Raw genomic sequence first — 15,354 nt, 5'->3', positions numbered from 1 at the left:
AGAGGGTCATAGATGGCAGGTTGCTGTGTGTGGATGTGGAATGGGGGACCGTTAACCTGCGGCTAATCAATGTGTATTGTCCTACTGACGTGGGAGGAAGGGTGGAGCTACTCAAGGCACTCTCTCCCCTATTGTTAAGTAGCACAGACGTGATAGTGGGAGGGGATTTTAATTGTATCTTAGAGCACACAGACAGGCAGTCTAGCTCTCCGATAAAATTGGATTCCAGCTCACTGGCCCTGCAAAACTTAGTTCAAGACTTTAAACTCTCAGACACATATAGATGTATATATCCCACAACAGCAGGATATACATGGTCAGGGAGGAATAGCAGCTCCAGAATTGACTATTGCTTTGTCTCAGAGAGAGTGAAAGTTGTTGGGGTCACTCTTCAGCCTGTCTTCTTCTCAGATCATCAGGCTTTAGGGTGTAGAGTGGAACTCCAGGGCGGGACTGTCTTTGGCCCAGGCCTCTGGAAACTCAACACAAAGCTGCTAGAGAACGAGGGGGTAGTATCCCGCTACAAGGAGAAACTATCACAGTGGCTGTCCTTGCAGTGTCTGTACGGGTCAGTAGGAGAGTGGTGGGAGGAGGTGAAGATGAGGACAAAGGCATTTTTCATGGCTGAGGGAAGGAAGGCTGCTGCCAGACGGAGAGGAGTGCTAGCCAGGAAACAGAGGCAGCTGCAGCGTCTCTACACGATGCTGCACAGTGGCTTCGATGTGCTCGAGGATATCACCCTTTTAAAAAAGGACATCCGGAGCATAGCCGAAGAAAGTAGTCGAGGAGTGCTGTTAAGAGGCAGAGTGCAGTTCTTGGAAGAAAATGAGAAGTGTACTCGCTTCTTTTTCAGGAAAGTGGTAGGCTCCAAGTCTGTCATGGAAAGTGTAGTTGATGAGGAGGGACGAGAGAGAACAGAGCCGAGTGCTATCCTCTCCTGCACCGAGGCCTTCTACTCAAGACTGTACAGCTCTACAGAGCTAAAGGATGAAGAAATTCATTTTTTTACCTCAAAGCTAGAAAACGTTTTGAGTGAAGAAGATAGGGAAGTACTTGAGAGGGATTTGACAGTAGAAGAGCTGAGACAGGCGATGGAGAGCTTACAGAAGGGGAAAACTCCAGGTGCTGACGGGCTCCCTAAAGAATTTTATTGCACCTTTTGGGATCTGCTTCAGGATCCGCTACTGCTCCTATTCGAGGAAAGCTATAAGACAGAATTGCTGCCTGACTCCTTAAGGGAAGGCACTATCTCTCTCTTGTTTAAGAAAGGAGCAAAAAATGACATAAAGAACTGGAGACCCTCAGCCTGTTAGGCTTGGACACTAAGATCCTGTCCAAAGCCCTTTTCCTGCACCTACAAAATGTAGTGGCCTCACTGGTAGGGAAAGAACAGACTTGTGGGATAGCAGGACGCCTGATGAGCGACAACCTGGCCTTGTTGAGGGATGTCTGTCTGTACTCTGAGGATCGCTCCCTCCCTCTTTGCATTTTAGGTGTAGACCTAGAAAAGGCCTTTGACCGCCTAAACCGGCAGTACTTAACATGGGGACTTGAGCACATGAAGTTTGGCCCCATCATGAGAAAGTGGATTAACCTGCTGTACACAGGTAGCAACAGCAGAGTCATGGTTAATGGCAATAGATCACGCCCCTTTGAAGTCTGTTCAGGGGTGAGGCAGGGCTGCCCATTATCCCCCTTGTTATGCGTTTTGGCTATGGAGCCCTTAGCCTGTGCCTTGCGCCAGGATCAGGCCATTAATGGGATACCAGTGCCTGGAAGTGGGGGAGGAGAGGTAAAGACATCTCTATACATGGATGACGTCACCCTGCTCCTCTCTGACAATGCCTCAATTAGCAGAGCTCTGCAGTGCTGTGATCGTTTCTCTTTGGCTTCCTCCGCAAAAATTAACAAATCTAAGAGTGAGATTTTTTATCAGAACTGGAGGGAGCCAAAAGAAGGACATGATCTCAGGCTGCAAGAGAAGAGAATTAAGGTCCTGGGGGTGTATTTTGGAGAAGAGATGGGAACAGTTAATTGGCAGAACAAATTGCCAATCTTAAACAAAAAACTGATGCAATGGAAGAACCGAGACCTCACCATGACAGGGAAGGTGCTGGTCATCAAAGCCGAGCTCTTGCCTGTCTTGAATTTTCTGGCTTCTACCTTCCCAATCCCACACCGTGTTGCGGCGGTGATGAGGAGATTGATGTTTCAATTTCTATGGGGTGGGAAGCAGGAAAGACTCAGAAGGGAAATAATGTACAAGCCGCTACCCTCAGGGGGGAAGTCTGTCCCAGATATTGCTACGAAGCTGCTGTGCATTTTCCTGGCCTCTGTGCTGAGAGGCTTTGCAACAGCACCTGCAGCGCGTACCTGGACTTATTTTTCCAGGCTCTGGGTAGGTAGGGAGGTGTTCAGAGTGTGGGGTGTCAGACCCAAGCTGGACGTCCAACTCTCTGACACATGCCCTGCAATTTATGGGACAGTTAAAAGTTTTCTAAGATCTCACCCAATTGGCCATATTCCCCTCCGAGATGTCAGGGTCCAAAAACTGGAAGATTTCGTTGCACCCCAGAACAATAGGCAGACCCATGTGGGCATTTTAACATCAGCCCAAACAAGGAAGGTGTGGAAACACACATCCTCTAAGTTTCTGTGCAACATTCACAGAGATTTAGCCTGGAGTGTCGTCCACCAGTGTTTACCGGTACGAACTTTCTTGTACCGTAGGGGCCTCACCCCCAGCCCTCGCTGCGTTAGGGTGGGCTGCGGCGAGGAGGAGACTGTATCCCATCTCCTGTGGTCCTGCTTTTTTGCAAAGGCCTTCTGGGCACAGTTTGAAGATTGGTTGCAGGCTCTCTCGTCCCAATTTACCCTGACTGCTGCTTTCGTCATATACGGCATCTCTCCTGTCAAATTTCCTCCTGACGTGTTTGACAGGATCTGGGCCGTGGTGAACAGTGGGAAAGATGCCCTGTGGAGAGTGAGGAACATGGGGCTGTTCAAAGGCATCAAGATTCCAGTCAAGGCTGCAGGTAGCCTGGCCTTGTTCATCACCTGAGAGAAATCTATTACCTCAGAGATCTGTGGAGAGAAGGGAGGGAGGAAGCAGAAAATCTGTGGGAAATAGAGAGCATAGGTCAATATCTCAAGAAACTGTGAAAAACATTATCAAGTTTAAGTAAAGAATGTGATTTGCACAAGAAAAAAAGAAAATTGTTGCTATGTAACTGTTACCGTGTCAAAATGTAATGAGATGTGATCATATATACTTTTTTAAGTATGTATATTAATGTAAAGCTTTCTGATTTGTGATGTCCTGTATTTTTTTGTGAAAAGAAAATAAAGTTCTTAAAAATCGAAATCGGTTCACCCAGGGCGAGGCTCGGCCATTGCACTCCGGCTGTGCTGACCCCTGCGAATTCCCCAAATGTGGGAATCTCGACTGCATAATTTCTGGTAGTGGGGGACTGCGTTCGCGCTCTCCCCTGATGTGCTTGGTCCAAAATCAGATACGGGAGGGTTAGGACACCACGAGCTGCGTGGCTGCGGAAGGATCCCGGTTCGAAAGGAGTCGACGCCGCTGCTGGTTCTCGGTGGCTTTTAGTTAGGGGTCCGGAGAAGCATCTCAAGCTAGTTCCACTACTCCTTCCGGACGTTCATTCCCTTTTCAAAGTCAGTCGTTTTGCTGTAGTCTGCGTTCTTTAGGCTGATTATCGAGGTTAGCCTTTATTTGGTCATGGGGGGCCTCGGTACTGTATGCTGAGTCTAAAGACAGTTTCACCCGTTTTCTGATTGCTCGGTTCTGTAGGTTCTGTACCAGACATGTCAAACAGTGAATTGCTGTACCTCTATTGTATCCGTGCTCAATGAATGAAATCAGTAACAAATGAATATATGTCTAGTTATACGAAAAACAAGTGGTTTATCGACTTGTCTTCATTTGCAGATTTAGAGGCAGCTTCGATATTCGTTTTACAAACGGGTTTTTTTTTTTAATACTGGTCACACACATGCCACAGCAACAAAACATCTCTAGAGATGAGGCTATAGATCACCTTTCCATCCTGCAGGTTTTCCTCCCAAAGCCTACGGAACCAACGGCGACCCCTGCTGGCTGGGAGAGCAAAAGCTTACAGCACCTGGTATTCCCAGGCGGTCTCTCATCCAAGTACTAACCAGGCCCGACCCTGCTTAGCTTCCAAGATCAGACAAGATCAGGCGTGTTCAGGGTGGTGTGGCCGTAACCGAAAACCCAGGCGCCTGACTCGCTACTTGAAGCTGTGTGTGGCGGGGGCTCCGTGCCCCCCGAGCGGGACTGAAGGATCGTTCGTGTGCAACTCTTTGGAAAGGAGCTGCTTTCCAAATCGCATTGCGTGCCTGGATGTTGGCGAATGCGCTCCCTTGTGTTGGCTCGTCCCGCACTGGAGGAGGACAAACAATCTGCACGGAGGAGCACCAGGCAAGTCTTCGCCAGACAAAAACCTCCAGTGCACAGCACTCTGGAAACATTTCAGGGCTGTCGCGTGTTTATTTCAGCACGTAAAGCGCACCGGTCCAACACGTCGGCCGGGCGCGCGGCGCCTCCGCCCTCTTGTGGCCTTGCGGCGTCAGAGCAAGAGGCTCCTTCTCGCTGCCCTTCCGCTGTGTTGCAGGGCCCCGAGAGGGAACCCGGAGCGCGCACTTTGTGGGGGGCGGGGGACCGCGTTCGCGCTCTGCCCCTGGTCTCTTGCGCGAGTACTAAATCTCACGGACAGGGGGGCCTCGTCATTGATTGTTACAGGTGAGACGGGGATTAGGAGGAGACCCTGACTGATGGGTAAAGGGGAGCACTAACACCAGTGGGACACCCCCGGCGTCTCTTTTTGAGAGACGCCCTGGGGTTTCCTAATGGCCAAGGAGGGTCAGGACCTCGGTTTGACGCCTCCCCCGAAGGACGGCGCCTGTTTGTGCAGCAGAGTGTCGCCATCAGGAGGCTGGGGCGTAAGAGAGCCACACAGCCCGCAGGGTGAGCGCTCCCTACTGGTCCCAGTCACACCTCTTGCAGGAGCAGCAGCAACCGGAGCTTTTCCAGGGGGGAATCTCCCATCCGGGTGCCGGCCAGGCTCACACCTGCTGGGCTGCCCCGGGGGTGAGCCGAGTCGAGAGTCGCAGGGCCAGATCTAGTCACCGGGGAGAAACGATACAATTGAAGGATTGCTCGGCTCTCGGCACTTGAAAAGACCGACAAATGTCTCGTTCCCGCTGGAGCTGAATGTACCCGCATGTGTGGTGTCGTCTTCTTCCCCCGCCCCGCTGTGTTTGCTGTATTGTCTCTGAAGCCGGCCCCCCCGAGACGAGACGGGCTGTTCCTGTGCCCCAATTAACACTTTACAGGTGCCATTCCCCGGCATTGTGGCCATTGTCGGTGCTCACATGCGATAAGATAAGGCGGAGGAGAGCGGGGCATGCCCAGCGGCAGACATTCAAGGAGGGGGCAGTGCGAGGTGAGGTGAGGTGCGACACGCCGGAGCCCCGACGCAGCTAATGCGGAGCACTTGTTGGACTGGCATCGAAAGGACGTGAGCGCACGGAGCGAGCCTTCCCTGCGGCGGAGCGCGGGAACTTTCTCCCCCCCTCCCGCTGCAGGAGTTGTGTGCGCTGCAGCGGTGCCGAGAGAAAAGCACAGAAGGCAGCAGGCTCTGGAGAGCAGGTAAGAGACGGAGCCTTGTGGGCAGGCGAGCAGGCCCGTTTTTTGGAAATTGCTGAAAAGGTTTGTTCGGTGTGTGGCAGGCGCACGTCGCGAGCTTGCGTGGTGATCTGCCGGTCTGGAGTTATGCAAATGAGGCGAATTGCATCCCGGGACATGCTGCGAATGCGCAACGGCGACTGCAGATGTGTAGGAAACGGCGCGCTCGTTTTCTCGTTTTGCCCACACTTTTGAGTGTTAGTGTGGCGTGTGAGTGTGTGAAAGAGTGGGCCCAGCAGGAGGCGGTGGCGTGCGGGGCGAGGAGGTGGCCTAGGCTGCGCGATTTGTGCTGTGGGTGCGGGCCGCTTGCAGGGGCCTGTTTAACTCATACTTACCTGGCAGGGGAGATACCTTGATCAAGAAGGAGGTTCACCCAGAGCGAGGCTCGGCCATTGCACTCCGGCTGTGATGACCCCTGCGAATTCCCCAAATGTGGGAATCTCGACTGCATAATTTCTGGTAGTGGGGGACTGCGTTCGCGCTCTCCCCTGATGTGCTTGGTCCAAAATCAGATACGGGAGGGTTAGGACACCACGAGCTGCGTGGCTGCGGAAGGATCCCGGTTCGACAGGAGTGGACGCCGCTGCTGGTTCTCGCTGGCTTTTAGTTAGGGGTCCGGAGAAGCATCTCAAGCTAGTTCCACTACTCCTTCCGGACGTTCATTCCCTTTTCAAAGTCAGTCGTTTTGCTGTAGTCTGCGTTCTTTAGGCTGATTATCGAGGTTAGCCTTTATTTGGTCATGGGGGGCCTCGGTACTGTATGCTGAGTCTAAAGACAGTTTCACCCATTTTCTGATTGCTCGGTTCTGTACCAGTGCAGACATGTCAAACAGTGAATGGCTGTACCTCTATTGTATCCGTGCTCAATGAATGAAATCGGTAACAAATGAATATATGTCTAGTTATACGAAAAACGAGTGGTTTATCGACTCATCTTCATTTGCAGATTTAGAGGCAGCTTCGATATTCGTTTTACAGACGGGTTTTTTTTTTTGAATATGGGTCACACACATGCCACAGCAACAAAACATCTCTAGAGATGAGGCTATAGATCACCTTTCCATCCTGCAGGTTTTCCTCCCAAAGCCTACGGCACCAACGGCGACCCCTGCTGGCCGGGAGAGCAAAAGCTTACAGCACCTGGTATTCCCAGGCAGTCTCCCATCCAAGTACTAATCGCGCTCTGCCCCCGGTCTCTTGCGCGAGTACTAAATCTCACGGACAGGGGGGCCTCGTCATTGATTGTTACAGGTGAGACGGGGATTAGGAGGAGACCCCGACTGATGGGTAAAGGGGAGCACTAACACCAGAGGGACACCCCCAGCGTCTCTTTTTGAGAGACGCCCTGGGGTTTCCTAATGGCCAAAGAGGGTCGGGACCTCGGTTTGACGCCTCCCCTGAAGGACGGCGCCTGTTTGTGCAGCAGAGTGTCGCCATCAGGAGGCTGGGGCGTAAGAGGGCCACACAGCCCGCAGGGTGAGCGCTCCCTACTGGTCCCAGTCACACCTCTTGCAGGAGCAGCAGCAACCGGAGCTTTTCCGGGGTGGAATCTCCCATCCGGGTGCCGACCAGGCTCACACCTGCTGGGCTGCCCTGGGGGTGAAGGATCGTTCGTGTGCAACTCTTTGGAAAGGAGCTGCTTTCCAAATCGCATTGCATGCCTGGATGTTGGCGAATGCGCTCCCTTGTGTTGGCTCGTCCCGCACTGGAGGAGGACAAACAATCTGCACGGAGGAGCACCAGGCAAGTCTTCACCAGACAAAAACCTCCAGTGCACAGCACTCTGGAAACATTTCGGGGCTTTCGCGTGTTTATTTCAGCACGTAAAGCGCACCGGTCCAACACGTCGGCCGGGCGCGCGGCGCCTCCGCCCTCTTGTGGCCTTGCGGCGTCAGAGCAAGAGGCTCCTTCTCGCTGCCCTTCCGCTGTGTTGCAGGGCCCCGAGAGGGAACCCGGAGCGCGCACTTTGTGGGGGGCGGGGGACCGCGTTCGCGCTCTGCCCCCGGTCTCTTGCGCGAGTACTAAATCTCACGGACAGGGGGGCCTCGTCATTGATTGTTACAGGTGAGACGGGGATTAGGAGGAGACCCCGACTGATGGGTAAAGGGGAGCACTAACACCAGAGGGACACCCCCGGCGTCTCTTTTTGAGAGACGCCCTGGGGTTTCCTAATGGCCAAGGAGGGTCAGGACCTCGGTTTGACGCCTCCCCCGAAGGACGGCGCCTGTTTGTGCAGCAGAGTGTCGCCATCAGGAGGCTGGGGCGTAAGAGAGCCACACAGCCCGCAGGGTGAGCGCTCCCTACTGGTCCCAGTCACACCTCTTGCAGGAGCAGCAGCAACCGGAGCTTTTCCGGGGTGGAATCTCCCATCCGGGTGCCGGCGAGGCTCACACCTGCTGGGCTGCCCCGGGGGTGAGCCCAGTCGAGAGTCGCAGGGCCAGATCTAGTCACCGGGGAGAAACGATACAAGTGAAGGATTGCTCGGCTCTCGGCACTTGAAAAGACCGACAAATGTCTCGTTCCCGCCGGAGCTGAATGTACCCGCATGTGTGGTGTCGTCTTCTTCCCCCGCCCCGCTGTGTTTGCTGTATTGTCTCTGAAGCCGGCCCCCCCGAGACGAGATGGGCTGTTCCTGTGCCCCAATTAACACTTTACAGGTGCCATTCCCCGGCATTGTGGCCATTGTCGGTGCTCACACGCGATAAGATAAGGCGGAGGAGAGCGGGGCATGCCCAGCGGCAGACTTTCAAGGAGGGGGCAGTGCGAGGTGAGGTGAGGTGCGACACGCCGGAGCCCCGACGCAGCTAATGCGGAGCACTTGTTGGACTGGCATCGAAAGGACGTGAGCGCACGGAGCGAGCCTTCCCTGCGGCGGAGCGCGGGAACTTTCTCCCCCCCTCCCGCTGCAGGAGTTGTGTGCACTGCAGCGGTGCCGAGAGAAAAGCACAGAAGGCAGCAGGCTCTGGAGAGCAGGTAAGAGACGGAGCCTTGTGGGCAGGCGAGCAGGCCTGTTTTTTGGAAATTGCTGAAAAGGTTTGTTCGGTGTGTGGCAGGCGCACGTCGCGAGCTTGCGTGGCGATCTGCCGGTCTGGAGTTATGCAAATGAGGCCGAATTGCATCCCGGGACATGCTGCGAATGCGCAACGGCGACTGCAGATGTGTAGGAAACGGCGCGCTCGTTTTCTCGTTTTGCCCACACTTTTGAGTGTTAGTGTGGCGTGTGAGTGTGTGAAAGAGTGGGCCCAGCAGGAGGCGGTGGCGTGCGGGGCGAGGAGGTGGCCTAGGCTGCGCGATTTGTGCTGTGGGTGCGGGCCGCTTGCAGGGGCCTGTTTAACTTATACTTACCTGGCAGGGGAGAAACCTTGATCAAGAAGGAGGTTCACCCAGGGCGAGGCTCGGCCATTGCACTCCGGCTGTGCTGACCCCTGCGAATTCCCCAAATGTGGGAATCTCGACTGCATAATTTCTGGTAGTGGGGGACTGCGTTCGCGCTCTCCCCTGATGTGCTTGGTCCAAAATCAGATACGGGAGGGTTAGGACACCACGAGCTGCGTGGCTGCGGAAGGATCCCGGTTCGACAGGAGTGGACGCCGCTGCTGGTTCTCGCTGGCTTTTAGTTAGGGGTCCGGAGAAGCATCTCAAGCTAGTTCCACTACTCCTTCCGGACGTTCATTCCCTTTTCAAAGTCAGTCGTTTTGCTGTAGTCTGCGTTCTTTAGGCTGATTATCGAGGTTAGCCTTTATTTGGTCATGGGGGGCCTCGGTACTGTATGCTGAGTCTAAAGACAGTTTCACCCGTTTTCTGATTGCTCGGTTCTGTACCAGTGCAGACATGTCAAACAGTGAATTGCTGTACCTCTATTGTATCCGTGCTCAATGAATGAAATCGGTAACAAATGAATATATGTCTAGTTATACGAAAAACGAGTGGTTTATCGACTCATCTTCATTTGCAGATTTAGAGGCAGCTTCGATATTCGTTTTACAGACGGGTTTTTTTTTTTGAATATGGGTCACACACATGCCACAGCAACAAAACATCTCTAGAGATGAGGCTATAGATCACCTTTCCATCCTGCAGGTTTTCCTCCCAAAGCCTACGGCACCAACAGCGACCCCTGCTGGCCGGGAGAGCAAAAGCTTACAGCACCTGGTATTCCCAGGCAGTCTCCCATCCAAGTACTAACCAGGACCGACGCTGCTTAGCTTCCAAGATCAGACGAGATCGGGCGTGTTCAGGGTGGTGTGGCCGTAAGCAAAAGCCCCGGCGCCTGACTCGCTACTTGAAGCTGTGTGTGGCGGGGGTTCCGTGCCCCCCGAGCGGGACTGAAGGATCGTTCGTGTGCAACTCTTTGGAAAGGAGCTGCTTTCCAAATCGCATTGCGTGCCTGGATGTTGGCGAATGCGCTCCCTTGTGTTGGCTCGTCCCGCACTGGAGGAGGACAAACAATCTGCACGGAAGAGCACCAGGCAAGTCTTCAGTGCACAGCACTCTGGAAACATTTCGGGGCTGTCTCGTGTTTATTTCAGCACGTAAAGCGCACCGGTCCAACATATCGGCCGGGCGCGCGGCGCCTCCGCCCTGTTGCTGCCCCTGCAGCTTCTTCACTTTTCCCTTTAGTTGCCATCGATTTTTTTGTAGTGCTATACATATACGATTGAGGTATCTTAGAGTTCTCCTTCGAAGACCCAGCACTCTCTTTTCTTTTCCCAGTGTTACTCATATCGGACTTTTTAAACCTAAAAAAAAATCGTTTTTTTTTCTTTCAATTATAACTGAAGTTTAAACAACTAGTGTTAAGTCCTTATTTTTCTGTAGTCAAAAAAAGCAAAAATTAACATTCAGGTCATGAAAAACTCAAAAAAACTCCCCAACCACTAAACTTTACCTCCCACCTGAGCGCCATCTTGAACGCCCCTACCACCAGAGAATGCTCACGATTTCGGAAGCTGCCTCCGGGACGTGCTGATTCCACACATCCTGAATAAATCATGATATTGTTAGTTGCTGTAGCTAGACGTTCAAATGAGTTTCATGGCCAGATGGACTGTTTCCTCCAGCGGTATAATAATGCAGTGAGACAGCACGATGCCTGCAAGACTATTTCACGCTAAACGCCACAGATTGTGTTTGTCCGTTCGTGTCAGTCGTCCCGCAGCCACGGGAAGTGGGACACAAACATGCTGCAATGCTTTCAAGACGTTAGGATTTGTTTGTGCAACATCCAAGAAGAGTACTTGTGGCTTGAATGTGAACTGTACGTGCCCGCCCCCTTTCCTCTATAGTGCATGAGTTCCTCCCGGCATGCCCTTCGTCATTGTTCTGTCATCTTGTATTTAAAGGGTTGTATTTCTGCTGCTGAAAATAAGCAACGGTTTTCTCACAACGCCCTTTGTTCCCAACGGAGCCCTTGTCTGTCATGAAATTCTTCAAAACCTCAAGCTAGAAGAAGAAGAAGACGACAAATATGAAGCGTTATAGCAACGACATGCCATGAGACGATCGATAACGGTTTCCATAGGATCCCCGCGGTTGCCCGGTAACCGTCAACTTTGCGCAGTGGCAGTATCGTAGCCTTTGAGGTTTAGCCGAGGCGCGATTATTGCTAGTTGAAAACTTTTCCCAATACTCGCTTCCACCGGTTTGCAATACAATCGGCGAAAGCAATTTTTGACAGTCTCGTCAGAGACTGAGCAAGGTGTTTAAAGACAGATTTGGTCACGGTGATATCATGGTAGAAAGAAACGAGCTTGTTACGTGTCAACAGAAACGCTCTTTAGCTCTTTCAGCTTTATGCAGAGAACAGCGTCTGTCGAGATTACTTTTGTGTCAGCGCGAAACGCCGTGTGCTGTCAGTATGATTTCATATTGCTCATAGCGGCGCCTGGCTTTTGTCTGTCAAAAGTTAGGTTGCGCTTCTTCATGCTGCATCGTCGGCATGAGTGGAGCATTTTAAACGTCTGTACTTACTGCGCCCCATAAGAAATCGTTTGTCCCCATTCAAAAGAGATTGTGCGATGTCCTGCAGCGTTCGCAAAGCAAACCTTTGACAGTTTGAAAAGAGGAATTTATTCTGCTTCCTGTGCGTGCAGTAGTTACAAAGTTGAACGTCTTTACACGATCTGCTGCAGTTTTCAGTGGGTGGGCTTTGTCAAATGGCTTGGAAAAACGCACTGTGTTTCGGCTCGGGAAACATCATGAGCAGTGTCCTGCATGTTTTCTGTGTATAGCTGTCTTTTAACGCATACAGAATTCATTCGAAATCATTGATTTCTCCAATTAACAAGGGTCCCTTTTTGAACCTGCCAGAAGCATTCTTTCAATGGAACAGATTTACTCCGGGGAAGGGCAGCATGACATTGAGAGTAGCTCAAGCTTTCAGCACCTTTATCTGACTGCATGTATGCAGACACTGCTCAGAATCCCCTGTAAGATTCTCCTTCAATTCCGTTTTGCAGTGCTTTAGCTCTTTCAAAAGGCTTCGCTTTGCTAGTCACAATCCAAGGCTCATGACAGCATTTGAAAACATTTGCAACTGCGTTGGCCGGGAATCGAACCTGGGTTAACTGCTTTGAAGGCAGCTATGCGCAACACTGGCTCGCTCCAGAATAAATCTCACGTCGAGGGCATATTTTTTCCATTTTACCGTGAGTCGTGCTCAGCTGCACAGAGGAGAGAGCAGAGCAATGAGGTCACGGGGACAGGGGAGTCACACGCTGGCGGTTTGAATACGCGGAAGATCACTGAGGGATCCTCAGTATATGGACCCTCCGTGCGCCATCAGTCCGCACTCCGGACTCTGAATCCTGCCATCCGAGGTAAGATCTCGGCGGAACCTGAGGCGCAGTTCCTTCTTAAAACGTAATCTGGTGAGCATTTCTAGAATCGTACTTGTATAGATGCAGCCTTTAATGTGTTGCTAGGTTAAAATTGATGACTTCTTGTATTTCAGTAGGCAACTGCCCTCTTGATTTCGGATTTAATTTCTTTATTACAGGGGCGCTTTTATGAAGACAGAGTCATGTTCAGGTACTTTGCTTGATGGAGGAAGCTCATTTCGGACTCTGTGATCTGCTCACCTGGAAAGGTCTGCTATACTACTACAAGAGATAAGTAGAGTCTGGAAGAAGGGACAATTTTATGATGCTTTGGAAGATAATGTTTTTTTTTCTTATACTGAAAATGAAAGGTAGTTGTTTCTATATGGACTCAGTCTTTGGAATTTGTATATTTATATATTTCAGTGAACCCTCAGCCATTCCTTCTGTATTGTAATTCAATTTCTCTTTTAAAATTCCTTCCCCACTTCTAGGACCTGCAGTTGCTAAACTCCACAATGGCTTCTATTGGAAAGTCTGTGACTGAGACCAAGTAAGTGTTCATTATGCTCAAACTATGAGAGAGAAAATTAAGGATAATTTAAGAAATCAGTCTTAGCTTGTTTCTATACACAGATGGTATTATTTATTTTCAAAGGAAACCCGCGTGGATTCCCCTGGTGTGCAAGATGTGCCTGAATACTCTTGATCAGCTTCCTGCTCACTTGAAGAGGGCGTGTATGAAGCACGCCACGGCAGAAAAGATCAGGATGGCCTCTCAACAGGCGAGGGAGGACATGATGAATCACCTGAAGAACGGGGTCATCGTGGATTACCACAGAATAGAGATCGTGTCTGGTGAGGCAAACAGGATAGTGGTTGTAAGACTGCTAGAGTCCTTGGGCCTTTTTGTACATGGGAAGCCTGAAGACACATTGGCAAGGTGAGATATTTTTAATCTGTAAGGCTTCTGTAGTTTCTTTTTGAAATCATTGTTACAACATATTATGTAAAAGCATGTTGAAAAGAATCTACCTGCATTCCAGCAGCCCTGAGCAAGAGGCCGCTGTCCAGGAGGAAGAGATGCCAGAGGCTGCTCTAGAAACTGAAACAGAAGCGCATAAGGAAGGGGAAGATGTGAGCTCTGAAGAACTCTATCAGCAGTAAGACTTTTTTATTTTTCAGATGTATCTATTTTTTACTAAAATTCTAATTTGTCTTATAGGTATAAAATGTTTAAACCGGTGTTTTATATCCTTACAGGCCCTGAGTAGTTAAAAAGTATCAGCAGGCCGGAAGAGAGTGGCCCAAGCTGGACTCTATAGAAAGCACTCCCTGGATGCTCCTCTCCTGATTGGATTCAAACAGTACCTTACCAAGGATCTGGGAGTGGCAAATTATTCTCAGGAGGTATTTATTTTTTAAAGGCATTTAAAATTAAGCAATGGTATCTTCATTGTAAATGTTTTTATTTCTTAGCTTAAAATTCACCCATGTGAAATGATGTCAGCCATAAACATCATGACTCTATATTTCCTACCTGAATCTATTCTACTTAAATTATTACATTATACACAATTTGAGTTCATTTTAAAAAGTAAAAGGTAATGAAAGGAATGCATTTTCATAAGAAAGATAATACCGATATGCATGTGATAATCTTCCTTATATCATGTAGTGCATCATTTGGACACTTTGTGGGCTTCAAATACAAAGAAAATCATGTTCTATGGTACAAGATAAATACAAAACTTAAGCTTCTTTATAAAGCATAAGCAATCATTTATTACATCGCTTCTTGAATTAAATCTTTTGACAAGAGGTAAGACTTCTGTTACATTTAAACCCATGTTTAGCTGTGCTTTTTAGATTTAACTGAACCAATTTCTGTGTGTGATAATGTCCTTGAATTCTGACAACATCACACTAAATTACATGATATAAAACAGCTAATGTTTCTAGAGATAAAGTTTCTGAGATGCTTCTAATTACTTTTTATTACCAGGGACAGTTTAATTCACCTTGTACAGTACTGTAAGACCAAGATACTTTTTTTAAAAGTTATTTAACATTTTATAGAACTTTGTCTACTATGGCAACATGATGTGCTTGGTGAAACTTGGAAAAATACTGCTTGGCCACTTATCTTAAGATAAAGATAGGATAAAGGTTTATCTTTTGCACCTACCTGACCCCCAGGGAAGGCCAATGCTTTCTAAGTTGATGGTTCCCTACAGTAGACTGTACTTTAATTTCAAAGGTAATGTATATTGACCCAAATCAGTTTTGGAATCCAATCTACTGACGAGATGGAGCACATCCTTTTTTCAGGATTTTAGCATCATACGTTTGGTATATTTAGTCCCTAATGCTGAAAGAAATGATCATAGAACATTTGGACACTTTGTGGGCTTGAAATACAAAGCAAATCATGTTCTATGGTACAAGATAAATACAAAACTTAAGCTTTTATTTTAATTAGATTTGTTTATAAAGCATAAGCAATCATTTATTACATTAATATATGTGAAAATAACATTTTAGCATCATACGTTTAGTATATTTAGTCCCTAATGCTGAAAGAAATGATCATAGAACATGACATCTAACCTTACCTGTGGTGTTTTTAATCCCTATTGCTCAATGCACGGTGAAAGCATTCCATACATGTGTCTGACAATGAGGAATGGGCCCCTGAGACAGTCATTTGCCTGTTTCACAAATGATCGTATTTTACTAGAGATTCTGTTTGGGATTCAGATGTGCATTCGGACAGCAATCCCTTTCAAGAAATGATACGTTCTGGATG

The 15,354-nt window shown here is 49.4% G+C and overlaps 4 non-coding genes and 2 pseudogenes across 4 annotated transcripts; 4 read left to right on the top strand and 2 right to left on the bottom strand.

Annotated features, from left to right (window-relative positions):
- Nucleotides 1-3,321: 3,321 nt before the first annotated feature.
- On the top strand, nucleotides 3,322-3,491 carry LOC148633169 (U1 spliceosomal RNA). Its single transcript, XR_015934054.1, has one exon. It is a non-coding gene; the product is annotated as a U1 spliceosomal RNA (small nuclear RNA).
- Nucleotides 3,492-4,130: 639 nt separating this feature from the next.
- Nucleotides 4,131-4,249, bottom strand: LOC148633168 (5S ribosomal RNA; annotated as a pseudogene).
- A 1,806-nt stretch (nucleotides 4,250-6,055) lies between these two features.
- Nucleotides 6,056-6,219, top strand: LOC148633167 (U1 spliceosomal RNA). Its single transcript, XR_015934037.1, has one exon. It is a non-coding gene; the product is annotated as a U1 spliceosomal RNA (small nuclear RNA).
- A 2,845-nt stretch (nucleotides 6,220-9,064) lies between these two features.
- LOC148633166 (U1 spliceosomal RNA) lies at nucleotides 9,065-9,228 on the top strand. The gene has a single exon (XR_015934020.1). It is a non-coding gene; the product is annotated as a U1 spliceosomal RNA (small nuclear RNA).
- Nucleotides 9,229-9,864: 636 nt separating this feature from the next.
- Nucleotides 9,865-9,983, bottom strand: LOC148633165 (5S ribosomal RNA; annotated as a pseudogene).
- Nucleotides 9,984-11,275: 1,292 nt separating this feature from the next.
- LOC148633164 (U4 spliceosomal RNA) lies at nucleotides 11,276-11,416 on the top strand. The gene has a single exon (XR_015934036.1). It is a non-coding gene; the product is annotated as a U4 spliceosomal RNA (small nuclear RNA).
- The last annotated feature ends 3,938 nt before the right edge of the window (nucleotides 11,417-15,354 follow it).

This window comes from Lepisosteus platostomus, unplaced genomic scaffold, assembly GCF_059453375.1.
Source record: "Lepisosteus platostomus isolate fLepPlt1 unplaced genomic scaffold, fLepPlt1.hap1 Scaffold_48_H1, whole genome shotgun sequence".
NCBI classification, from domain to species: domain Eukaryota; kingdom Metazoa; phylum Chordata; class Actinopteri; order Semionotiformes; family Lepisosteidae; genus Lepisosteus; species Lepisosteus platostomus.
Note: the sequence above shows the minus strand (reverse complement) of the source record. Positions and strands in the feature narration are given on the sequence as shown.